The sequence below is a fragment of the Gouania willdenowi genome, chromosome 19 (assembly GCF_900634775.1).
Source record: "Gouania willdenowi chromosome 19, fGouWil2.1, whole genome shotgun sequence".
Classification (NCBI taxonomy): Eukaryota; Metazoa; Chordata; class Actinopteri; order Blenniiformes; family Gobiesocidae; genus Gouania; species Gouania willdenowi.
Genome location: NC_041062.1, coordinates 831,362 through 844,067, shown reverse-complemented (window position 1 = coordinate 844,067; position 12,706 = coordinate 831,362). Strand labels below are relative to the sequence as shown.

The window sequence follows — 12,706 nt, the reverse complement described above, 5'->3', positions numbered from 1 at the left end:
TGTAAAAAGTCATCTACAAACGAGACAGTTGGATTTTTCTCACATTGTGACATCACAACATGAGAAACTCCTCCTCCTGACAATCCTGGCTCCTCCTACCCTATAAGAATGTGAGCTCCTCCCTCTCAAACTACCTCACAGCTAAAACACACACTGTGGTTTTTAGCTACAGTTTTTTTTGACTGAAAACAATAAGAAGAGTGTGTGGATAGCAAAAGAAAATCACTTTAATGATCACTGATCTCAATAGACACGCCCACTCATACATATGCATGAAGGCTCTAAAACGGCCTGTTTTTAGAAGAGTCATTAAAGTCACTTTCAGAGGCTAAAACTCCATAAAACAGGCGAGTTTGGGAAAATAAACTTCAAATAATGTTGTTGGGGTTCTTAGAACGAATGGAGATGATGGTGAAAAATAACATAATACTGGACCTTTAAGAGCTTTTCTTAATAAATGGGGAAAGACATTCCCTGGTTGTGTATTAGTAAATCCCAGTTAATTTTCCCTGTCAGAGAACAATAAGATACAGACCCCCTGCAGGCTCAGTAGAATGTAATTCCACCACTTGTTCAGAATCACCTTCATTACTCATCAGAGGTGTGCATCTCTCAATAAGAAATCCTCCAAAGCGCTCGCTAGACACTGCGATGCTTCAGCAGAGCCCCTCAGGAGCCTTTCTAGCGCCCATTTCTTGATAGTGAGATTACACCTCTTGAGACATTTTCAAATTTGGAGAGCAGCTGCTAGTTTCACAGTCGGCATGGAAATTTAAGAGGGGAATATGTCTGCTGTGCGCCGCGATCAGGCTCTGTGAGATCTGACAACCCTTCAGGATTTCCTCGTGTTGGACTTTTGTTTAATTTATAGAAGTGGAGAGTTTGGAGAAGCCGGATGTTATTTATGATTCAGAGCCTTTCATTTACGCTCAACTCTGCAGTGATGCGCAATGTCATCATCTGCGTATGCTTTTCACAGCACGTCACATTCATCATGCATGAGTCTGCGACTGCTGGAGGCAGAGAAAGCTCTCATTTAGCTTCTAGTAATCTATTAATCCATACATTTTTTAACTAATTAATCGATCAATCATAGAAGAGAAATCACACGCTTTGCAGACTTTATGCTTCTTCACGTGACACAAAACTCCTTTTAAATTCTTTTTAATGGACAAAACAAATAAACATACGAGAATATCACAAAAAACAATTACACAAACATTTAAAAAGGTAAATTACTTAAATAAAGACCCAATAAACACAAAACAAAATGATAAATTAAGGTAAAGAAAAAGTTATTCCTGCAAGTTCAACAAAAAAAAAACAATAATTGAAATTTAACTAAAAGTAAAACACAACAACTTAAATTTCACATTTTTTGGCAGTGATAATGTGTTTGTAGTTAATTATGATTTAACACCAATATCTGTTAAAGACTGTCCAACCACAAATTAATTTAACAACAAATACAGCTTCCTTTAAAGCAGAGCAGCCCACATTATTTCATTGACGGGCCAAAAATAGGGCCGCATGGCCAAAACTAAACATTAATGCTGCAGTGCATAAAATTAAATTTGCCAAGAACATAAATGTGCAAAAAAAAAAAACTCAAAGTAGCTTGAAATTAAAGAACACTTTTCTTTATTGTGTTTCATGGCATAAAATTATGAAACATCTAAATGTCTTCAAAGACATATAGTGAAATATAAATTCCACAAAATGGGACACAACGTACCCCGCCTATACGAGCAAAACAATCCTTTAACACTCAAGAAAAATAATGTAATTGGAAATTAGCTTTAGAATGTTTTCTTATAAATCACTGTAATGTATTACATTAATAATATCAAAAAATAAAAACAACAATTTTAAATACGGGTAGAGGACCAAAATTAATCGCTTGCGGGCCAACTTTGGCCCCTGGACCCCAAATGGATGGCGAAAAAAAAAAAAAAAAACACAGTACATTATTTTTCCAATGCTATCCATTTTTAACAGTTTTAACAATATCTATGTGGTTAAGTTTTTGTTTTGATGATAGTTTTTTCATATATACACATATACAACCTTATGTTTTTTGAACATTTACTATTACAGTGGGTACATGTAATATTATGCATCATATATATTTTTATAACCAGTTTATCTTTCAAGCAGAAGGAGAAAAAGCATAAAGCTCCCTGCTAGCAGAACCAATATAAACCAGTAACTTCCATTCAATCTCTTGGAAAATATCATTCATATTTGAAATAATCCAACTATTAGTACAGTATTTAAGGCTAATAATCAGAGCATGTGTGTTTTATGTTCCCTCCAGCGTGGCTGCCGCTGTACAAGGAGGCGGACCTATTGTTCACACTAACAAGGGCCACAGAGGTCACTTACATTTTCACAAGAGCTTTGCCAGAGGGGTTGGAAACGCAAGCCGCACACGGGTCTGTTTGGTATAGATCTACACTAAAGCTTTTTCTATAAAGTCACATCGTTCCCAGTCTATTATAAAGGAGGATAGATTAGATTAAGTGAGATTGTGCATGGAGAGGCTCCCTAAAAAGAGCAAAAATAACATACTCAGTACTTAGCAGTCGAGTCAACAGTGGGATTAGGGAGGGGGAAGAGGGGGGGGGGACGTGCTGAAATCCAGAGCTAATATATGCTCAGTGGTCAAACGTTTAGATCAGAAGTAGGCAACTTTTATCACAGCGGGGCCACAAAAATGTGTTTGTTTGATCAGAGGGTCACATGATCAACGTTCATGTCAGAATTAGAATAATGAGTGATTTGAACATTAATACAGGAAAGAATAAAGAGTTTTTTTGTGTATTTTTCTGTCATTCTGTGTATGTTTGTTGTTGTCTTGCTTGTTGTGAAGCATTTTGTGCATTTCTGTAGTCCTTTTGTGTATTTTTACTGTAAAATATATGTTTTTTGGAGTCATATTGTGTATTTGTGTATGTCATCTTGCATGTTTTTTTTTGAGTATTTTTTGTGTATTTCTGTTTTGCTGTTTGTTAGCACTGTTGGTTTGCGGAGTCATTTTTCACGTTTTTCTTGTGTTTTTGTGTACTTGTGTTGTCATTTTCTGTAATTTTGTATATTTTTCTGAGTAATTTTGTGTGTTGCTGTTGTCATTTTGTTCAATTTTGATGAAGTTTTGTGTGTTTTTAAAGTATTTTCTGTGTTTTTCTCTTGTCTTTTACTGTATTTTCCTGCAATGTTGTAATTCTTTGTATTTTTAATGTATTCTTTCTCTTGCTTTGTGTATTTTTCTGCCACTTTGTACATTTACTTTGGGGGCCGCATAAAATTAGAGCAAGGGCCGTATGTGGCCCCCGGGCCACCAGTTGGCTATGTCTGGTCTAGATGTTGGAGGTGTGAGGACGAGTCTCACATCACATGTCATCCATAAGTCACATTGACACCAAAACAACACCACAGATAAACATGATTTTCAATAATAAAAATAAAAAGGTACAAAAAGTGACAATGCACTGAATCTAAAATAAAAGCACATTTTGTTCTCATAAAGCCATCAGTGCCTCCTCCTCTGACTAACCACCTCTCTGTCAGTACAGTTTGTTCTGAAATTACTTCTATCACCAATGCAACCAAAAATATGCACGGAGTGGTTGCACACCCTAACATGATTAAATGTTGTGTGGTCTGGCGTCACTCCCAGCACCTCTTCCATCCCCGCGCACACGCGCACACGCGCGCACGCACACACACACACACACACACACACACACACACACACACACACACACACACACCACACACACACACACACACACACACACACACCACACACACACACACACACACACACACACACACACACACACACACACCACACACACACACACACACACACACCTCCCTGAATTATACATTTACAAAATAATAACGCTTTATATTAACAGTCAATAGTCCGACTATTCGCTCTGATATAAAGACACTTAGTGGATCTCTGCATTTAACAAACATCACAAACTGTAAAACATCCCAAAAATCACACAAATAACATCTAGAAGGAATGTAATAGTGTGACAGATGGAAAATCTGTCATTTTAATAGAATACTACGGTGGCTGGGAAGTGTCAGGTGAATGCATTTACAGAAACGAACACAAATGCAAACAGGTCACAACACGAATGCAAACCGGCCACAACGGAAGTGTTTCCGACGGACCGGTATTACAGTCGGACGGGTATTATGATATGATAGCCTGATATGAAAAATATAAGAGTATCCTAATCAACTTTCACCTACTTTCATACGCGTTTCGATGTCTTCTTCTTGTTCTTAACTGTTCTGGTGGGTTAAAAACATCCGCCAGAAACGTGTCCGTCTGTAATACCGGTCCGGCGGAAACACTTCCGTTGCGGAAACCCGGTGGCCGGGAAGTGTCAGGTGATAGCATTTAAAGAAATAAACACAAATGCAAAATGGCCACAACGGAAGTGTCGTGACCTGTTTGCATTCGTGTTCGTTTCTGTAAATGCATTCACCTGACACTTCCCAGCCACCGTAGAATACACAAACATGCTGCTTGGTCAGAACAGCACATAAGAGCTGAGTCAGTGTTTATTAAGTAAAATGGAAATAATGTTTCATATAAAGTTAAATAGAATAGAGATTGTTGGTAATGTAGTTGTTGATTCTAATGTTCCTACTGATATTTAAGCTGCTGAATGTTTTCTGTTGCACTTTTTATTCATGTAAAGCACAGTTTTGTTGCCTTGTGTATGAAATGCATATTGATACATTTCCTAATGTTTGATAGAGATTTATTACAGATGGAAACACATGGGGTTTCCTAATGTGAGGTAACATTATGTTTCTAAAGGTTTAAGTAGATCATAATAAATAATGACATGCAAAATCTTATTTTATAATAAACTGTTTTATTTATTTATTATTGAATAGGAACAATTACCTAGTTTTGAAGTGATCGTCTCCAAGTTGTTTTTCATCAGTTACACTTTGCTTTTCCTTAATCTTTCTTTTACTTTTATTGTTATTCCTTTATTTTTCTGTATTCTGTAAAGCGGCTTTGAATCCCAAAAACAACACCATATAAAATTAATGCATTATTATTATTATAATTATAAAACTGTGTGTAGTGTATGACTGAACTTTTATTTATCAACGTAGCAATACAAATAAAAAGTTTTAAGCCTTAAATAGAGTTTCAATCCAATATAACGTGAGAAAAACACAAAAACTTGTGTATATTGAATTATATATGAATCTTTCAAACTATTAATAAAGTACAAAGGAAATTAAATGTATAACAGTATTAAAATAAAATCCAGCTGTAAAAGTTAACCTTTCAAAGGTTGCCTTTAACCATGCACGTGCTATCACATATAAGTTCTCTGCCAGAGATAGCACTAATAAAATAAACCCTTACTGCACTGTAATCACTCATGAACAACATAATAATGGGTTTATTAAAGTGTAACTATTGTTTAAACTGTACACTGTATTCTGTTCACAGCCGTAGCAGCACAATGACTCATCAGAAAAGCAAAGACAACACATTAAAGGACCTTGAGCCAAACCTACACAAACGTCCCACAGGCTCCGACTATGACGGAGGAGCAGTCGCTCGCTACAAACTCTCAATAATCAACACAGAGTTCCTACAGCGTCACTTCAATTTAATTCAAGACTTTTTAATGCCATTTGAAATTCAATTTAAGACCGACTTCACAGTAAACACAATTAGGAAGAAACAAAAAGCAACTAATTACATAGGGTTATGGTTCATTATTCCAGTGTCTAATGCAGACGTGCAACTGGCAAAAAAAAATACAATACTACACAACATAACAGTAAAATACACAAAAACTGACTAAAATAATCAAAACAAAAATAGCCAGAATTCTATAAAACAACAATAAAAACATAAAAAATAAAAGCCATTACTACAAACATAACGCGCATCATCTCAGAGTCCCTCTGCAACACGTCACTGTTTATAGTTGGTTACGTTGTCGTGACGTTATGATAAATTTTATATATATATATATATTTTTTTTTTTTTAAACTAATGTTACCATTTATTTTGAAACGTGAGACTAAATACAATCAAATCTTACTTATTATGTGTTCAAATGTAAGACTTTTGAAACACTGATTTAAGACATTTTAATGACAATTTTGGCCTCATTTTTAGATTCATGAATTTAATGTCTGTTTATACATCATTTAACTGTGCTGTTAGATTTAGAAGGTTTCATCTTCCTGGTGTGCATCAGCTGTGTTTCACGTGAGATTTATCTGATAAAGTGTTGGCTCTGAATGGTTGTGGAAACCTCTGGAACTAAACGGAGCATCAAAAGGACAATAATTCAGTAGGCGAGTGTGAGAATAGAGAATAGAATCACACCAGCGCTCTCAGGCTGGCCAGCAGTGCCACGGCGGTAATGAGGCCTCTTGTGTGTCCTCTCTGATCTGAGAGTTGAATAATTTCCCATGTGGTACAGCCATTTCCAGCGTACGCCTTCTTTGCTCTCACCCTGATGTGCTGAGTGGAAATAGGAGAGCACGGACCTCCACCTTTAGCTGACAACGTGTTGCCTTTGTCCGCACACAGACCCGCATCCAGGCTGATTTCCTTTAACGATATATAGATTTCTGCAGGAAAACTACCGTAATTCCCTGGATTCAGGTGTGTTTTCAATTATTTTCTCCGTTGTTGCATTCAAAGGGTTTGGTTGTATTCTGAGTTTCTATCATAAAGTTTTTTTATTTACCAGACAGAGGGAAACAGAGTTAATAAATTGTCTACTTCAGCGCCCAGACACACGTGCTGGGTTGCAGATCGCCGTTTCAATGTGGCTTTTGTTTGATGGCTGGTGTTTCAACATCCTTAAGTTGAATAGAAGAAGGTCAGCCTGGTGGGGTCTGCCCCATGGTTATTCAGGAGCCCAACCTGGGGCCCCAGAGAGGGGAGGGGTGGGGGCGACTAGGGAAAAGGGGATGGGACAGAGAGACCCCCCCCTTCGTTTCCAACCCCCTCCTTCTTTTCTAAAACTTTCTTGTAATAACCACATGCAACACTCAATCTGTGTTTGAGTGCACGTGTCACCACAAACATGGAGTGCATGCACTGTGAATGAGAAGGTAAGAGTTTTTCATGTTACATGACCCCGAACCAGTGGGGTGCAAAAACACTGTGACACGCAAAGCAAACTGTAAAGCAGACATAGACAACTGGTGGCCCGGGGGCCACATGCGGCCCTCGGTCTAATTCTATGCGGACCCCAAAGTAACTGTACAAAGTGACAGAAAAATACACAAAACAAGAGCAAGAATAAAAAATACAAACAATTCCAACATTGCAGGAAAATACCGTAAAAGACAAGAGAAAAACACACAAAACTATGACAAAATTTAACAAAAAGACAACAGTAATGCACAAAATTACTCAGAAAAATATACAAAATTACAGAAAATTATAATAAAACTACACAAAAAGATAAGAAAAACACAAAAAAAATGACACTGCAAACCCACAATACTAACAAACAAGCAAAACGACAACAGAAATACACAAATATTACTCAAAAAAACACAAAATGACAGCACAAATATACAATATGAATCCAAAAAACATATTTTACTGGAAAATACACAAAAGGACTACAGAAATGCACAAAATGCTTCACAATGATCAAGACAACAACAAACAGAATGACAGAAAAACACAAGATTACTATAAAAACTCTTTGTTCTTTCCTGTATTAATGCTCAGATCGCTAATTATTCTAATGCTGACATGAATGTTGATCATGTGACCCTCTGATCAAACAAACACATTTTTTTGGCCCTGCTGTGATAATAGTTGCCTACCGCAGGTGTAAGGACTGTAGCAGGTGAACTTTCAAACTACATTAAACAGGCGGGAAAACGCTGCTGTATAGCAGACGTAGGCAACTGACGGCCCAGGGGCCACATGCGGCCCTTGGTCTAATTTAGAGCGGACCACAAAAACAAAATTGTAATTCATGAAGTTGGAAATTCTATGGAAAACAAAATAATACATCAAACTCCAAAAACACAGAAAACGACAGAAAAAGTGTAGAGAAAAGACCAAAACGTAACAACAAAAAAAAACAATACAAAAAACAAGTCATAATCAAACACACAAAATGACAACATATATACATACGTATACACTCGGACTTCAAACACACAGAAAATTACATAAAGTGAAATGAAAATAGACAAAATAACAAAAACACTCATTAAGGACTTAAAAAGACAAACCTCAACAACAATGAGACTATGACTAATTTTTTTAAAAATACACGTGAAAAACAAAACTATAATCCAATCACAACAACTTGAAGGCGGGACAAGCCGGTAAGTGAGCCAATAGGAAATCAGCGGATTGTGTTTACGAACTTTAGACGGCTCATTAAACGCATTTAAATCTGTCTGTGTGTTTACAGACAATAATATAATTACATATCAGGTTGAATAATGGTAAATTAATCTTCTTATATATATATATAAATGTATAAACTCGTGCTTTATATTTTAGTCGATGACATGACTAGTACCTTAATGTCTTTTATGTTGTGTTTTCTGCGTGGGAATAAAACTAGACTAGAACTGAAACAGTCCCAAATCCAAACAAATAAAGTGTTAATTATTGAAATATATGTGTATTTTATCTGTCTAATGAATAGTTGGACAGATAACTATCACCATGTATCCCCAACACAGGACTTTGTGTTTTTGTTTCTTGTGTTTTAATGTTGGATAACATTATTAAACTATTACTATAACTGAAATAGTCCTGATGACTGAATTAAGACAAGCAGTTGCATTTTAGTCAAAGGTCTAGATCAAAATGTTCTGTCATAATTACCACTGGTTGGAGATAAATGTGACAGTTTGATGCTCTGAATGTGAGATGTTTGTATGGGAGTGGAACCAATGACCATGTGGATACGTCAGAAGTGCTTTCCCTCTAAACTTGACAATAGTTCAGGGTGGACAGGCTTGGTTACTTCCTTCCTTCCTTGACTTGTCAATGACTGTGTAAATGAAAACAAGGAGAATAAGAAGAAGTTTCCATTTGATACAACAGCATCCAGAGTCAAGAAAACATCAATTTGGTAAATTGTTCAAAACCCACAACAGAAAAATAAAACATACACCTTCACATTAAATGAGGACAAAGTTGAAAAAGCCTGATATATTAGACCCTAGGTTCCAAAAGTGGGGTACGGAAATTGTCATAAGGGGTACGTGAATAGAATAAATACATTTTTTTTTAAAAACATTGATTAATGTACCCAAGTTTGTACTTTACACAGCGTATAAATCATACATAAAGTATGTAAGGCACAAACAATAAGTGACATATCTGTCCCTGCAGGATTTTCTCTTTGAAATTTCATTAATTTTCGAACCAATTTTTATTTAATTGGTAGAAATTATGTTAAATAATTGCAGGAAAATTAACTTCTTTGAACAATTTTAAATTTTAAATGACTGCAGTCATGGGAAAATGTTGTGGAATATACATTATATATATACATTAAATTTGTGCATCTAGATATCTGAGCGGATTTATTGATAACTGAGTTATTTGGTAAATCTGGACAATAATTTGTATTTTTTTTAACTTTCTCCTGCAGACTGAATGTGATGTAGGGCTACACTGTATATGACATTACGTTATTATTTGTTTATTAAGTGTGCAGGAGGAGGGGGTACATGGGTTCAGCTTAAATGTCTGTTTGGGAAGTTTGGGAACCCCCATATTAGACCCAGAGGTTCCACTGTGTGTGTGTGTGTGTGTGTGTGTGTGTGTGTGTGTGTGTGTGTGTGTGTGTGTGTGTGTGTGTGTGTGTACATCCACTGTCACCATGTATCTCTGTTTCCATCCACCTCTGGACACTGGGGCGCACACGCGTCCCCTGACATGATCGCGAACCAGTGATAGAGGAGCCCAACACGCACGCGCACACGGACTGCTACAACGTAGCCTCCGATGCCCGACGCGCTGCACATCAACGCGGCATCTGTTCCGAACCAACACCGTGCTGGTTCCACCGCTACACACCGGGAGCTGCTGCTCATCCCCGCCGCGGTGCTCACTCTATTGTTGGAAACAATCTGAGCCAAAGTGGAAACAAACAAACAAACAAAAACCTCACGGAGACACGAGCCTCTCAGCGCCACCGCGGGAACAAACGCGTTAAGTTTCCGCGTACTCACCGGGTTATTGAGCGGGGAAAGTCCTCGGTAATGTTGTGCCTCTTGCTTTTAAATCTCTTCCCCTCACGGACACTGAGAACGGGCTCAGCGTCACTGGCTGAGTAACTGAATAGAATGGAGAGAGCGCAGTAAGTTGAAGTGTCAAATTACATCGGCTATTCTATTACCAATGGGACCCGTGCTCCGTGGCTGCTGCTAAAACCTGGGCCGGATCGTAGGCAGACAGCGCCGGAGAGGAGCCGGACTGTCACTCAGCCACAGGAGGATCCACAACTACACACTACAGAGGGATTCAGGGTTGGAGACAATTCCATTTTCAATTACGATTCAATTACGATTACAGTGACCAGCATTTTTTCCAATTACATAAATTACAAATCTTTTTTATCCTCACAAAGTCAATTACAATTACATTCTCAATTAGTAAAGTTATATATATAATTTTACTGATAACTGATTACTTATCTGTATAGGAATCTTACACAAAGCTTTTCCTCTTGATATCTATTTATATCTGTACCATATCTTTTTTTTAATACTACTTACCTTATGTAAATACTTTTTTTATCCTGTTTTTATCCTGGAAAACGATCTTTTGCAACAAAATTTCGTTCCTATCTGCACTGTAAAGTTCAAGTTTGAATGACAAGAAAGAAAGTCTAAATCTAAATTACAATTAATCACAATTCCTCTTGTGTTAGCTTTCTGTTAGCATCTCTAATGATAACAGGTCCTAAATCAGCTGTAAAATACACTAAAAACAAATATCTAACATCTAATTTATTTTCTATCTATTGATTACCTTGTTAGGCTTCCTAATCAATAAAAATATAGGTTTTAATATTTATGGTGTGGGTGTCTGAGCCTTTTTGTGTCAGTATACCCCGAGATTTAATTTTTTTATAGTCAAAATGTGCGAAAGCTTGATATGAAATTACAATTACAAAGTCAGTTATCTTAAGTCAATTACAATTTAATTATGATTATGAAAATAAAAGATTTTTTAAATTACAATTATAATTACTCCATAATTGTAATTAATTATTAATTAAGCAAATACAATTATAATTACCCCAACCCTGGTGACATCCATCCTGATGTTGGCAGATATGAAAGTAACTGATTACTAAGTACTCACATTACTGTAGTTAAGTTGCTTTTATGAGTACTTGTACATTTTTGATTATATTTCTAAATCAGTCATTTTACTTGTACTTTAATACATTTTAAAAGAAGTAAAGTAATTCGTTACATTTCTACACCCAACCATTACTGAGTAAATTACAATTTTTTTGTTTTAAAATGATCAACAGATTTTGTGAAACTACAAAAAATGAAATGATTAGACAACAATCAAATGCATCACATCACAGCCGACCAATCAGATTAAACGTAATGCACTGCACCAAAACAGCAATTAATTATGGTTATTTTTTTAGTTTTAGAGTTAAATCAGATAAATGTAGCTATTTGATACCAAGTCGTACGGTTCACTCATACATATAACCTATGTGTATGTATAACAAGTATATATATATAATAATACATAATTTTATAAAAGTATTAAAGTAAAAAAAATAAAGTCTTCTGCATCCCTTCCAATGGACAATGTCCTACCCTGACTCCCTCTTCCCTGTTTCTAACCCCTCCTTAGGGAGGGCTGGTGATGGTCACAATTATGAAATAAAATAAATTCAGAATTAGAAAAGTTTTATTTGCCAAGTACAGTTTAAAAACAGAACAAGGAATTTAACTTGGTGGTTGGTGCAAAGAACAAGAAAAAAACAAAACAACCCAGAAACATTATTATTATTATTATCATTATTATTAATAATAATAATAACATATAAATGTAAAAAACAAATATAACAATACATTCTTTTATTTAATTGCAATAAGTAAACATATTTAAACTTTGGCAGCATGTACAGATGAGGTAAAAAAAAAACAAATACAAATAAAAAAGTATTAAATCATATATGATAATATTATATAATACTATAACAGTATTAAATGATCCATCCATTTTCTGACGAGCTTGCTCATTTTTTAGGGTGGCAGGGAGTATTAAATTATACAGAATATTGTTTTTATAAAATATTTTATAAAAGTATTAAATTGGTCCTAAAGTCAGATAAAAATCAGTACACACATTCAAACTTAATGATCGTGATAACTGTGTCATAATTTATAAATGTTAAAATCAAAGAAATGTTCATCAATAATTAGCAAAATCCCTTCCACGCCCACATATGGGCGCTGTCGCGGCATGATCCCGTCCCTTGAACACACCATCGTCCGCGTTTTCCAGCTCTCCGCTTTCTGATGGAAAGCTCGAAATAACAAAGACATGTTTGAGAGCATGAGCAGCAGCAGTGAGCAGCAGCAGTGAGCAGCACTGAGCAGCAGCAGCAGCACTGAGCAGCAGCAGCACTGAGCAGCAGCAGTGAGCAGCAGGCTG

General features: G+C 36.1%; 1 protein-coding gene across 1 annotated transcript in view; it reads right to left on the bottom strand.

The window, feature by feature from the left end:
* LOC114481094 (zinc finger MIZ domain-containing protein 1-like) overlaps window positions 1-10,392 on the bottom strand; it is a 132,524-nt gene extending 122,132 nt beyond the window's left edge. The window contains 1 exon segment of the mRNA XM_028475477.1: window positions 10,246-10,392. The gene's annotated coding sequence lies outside the window, so the exon portion shown is untranslated.
* Between the last annotated feature and the right edge of the window lie 2,314 nt (window positions 10,393-12,706).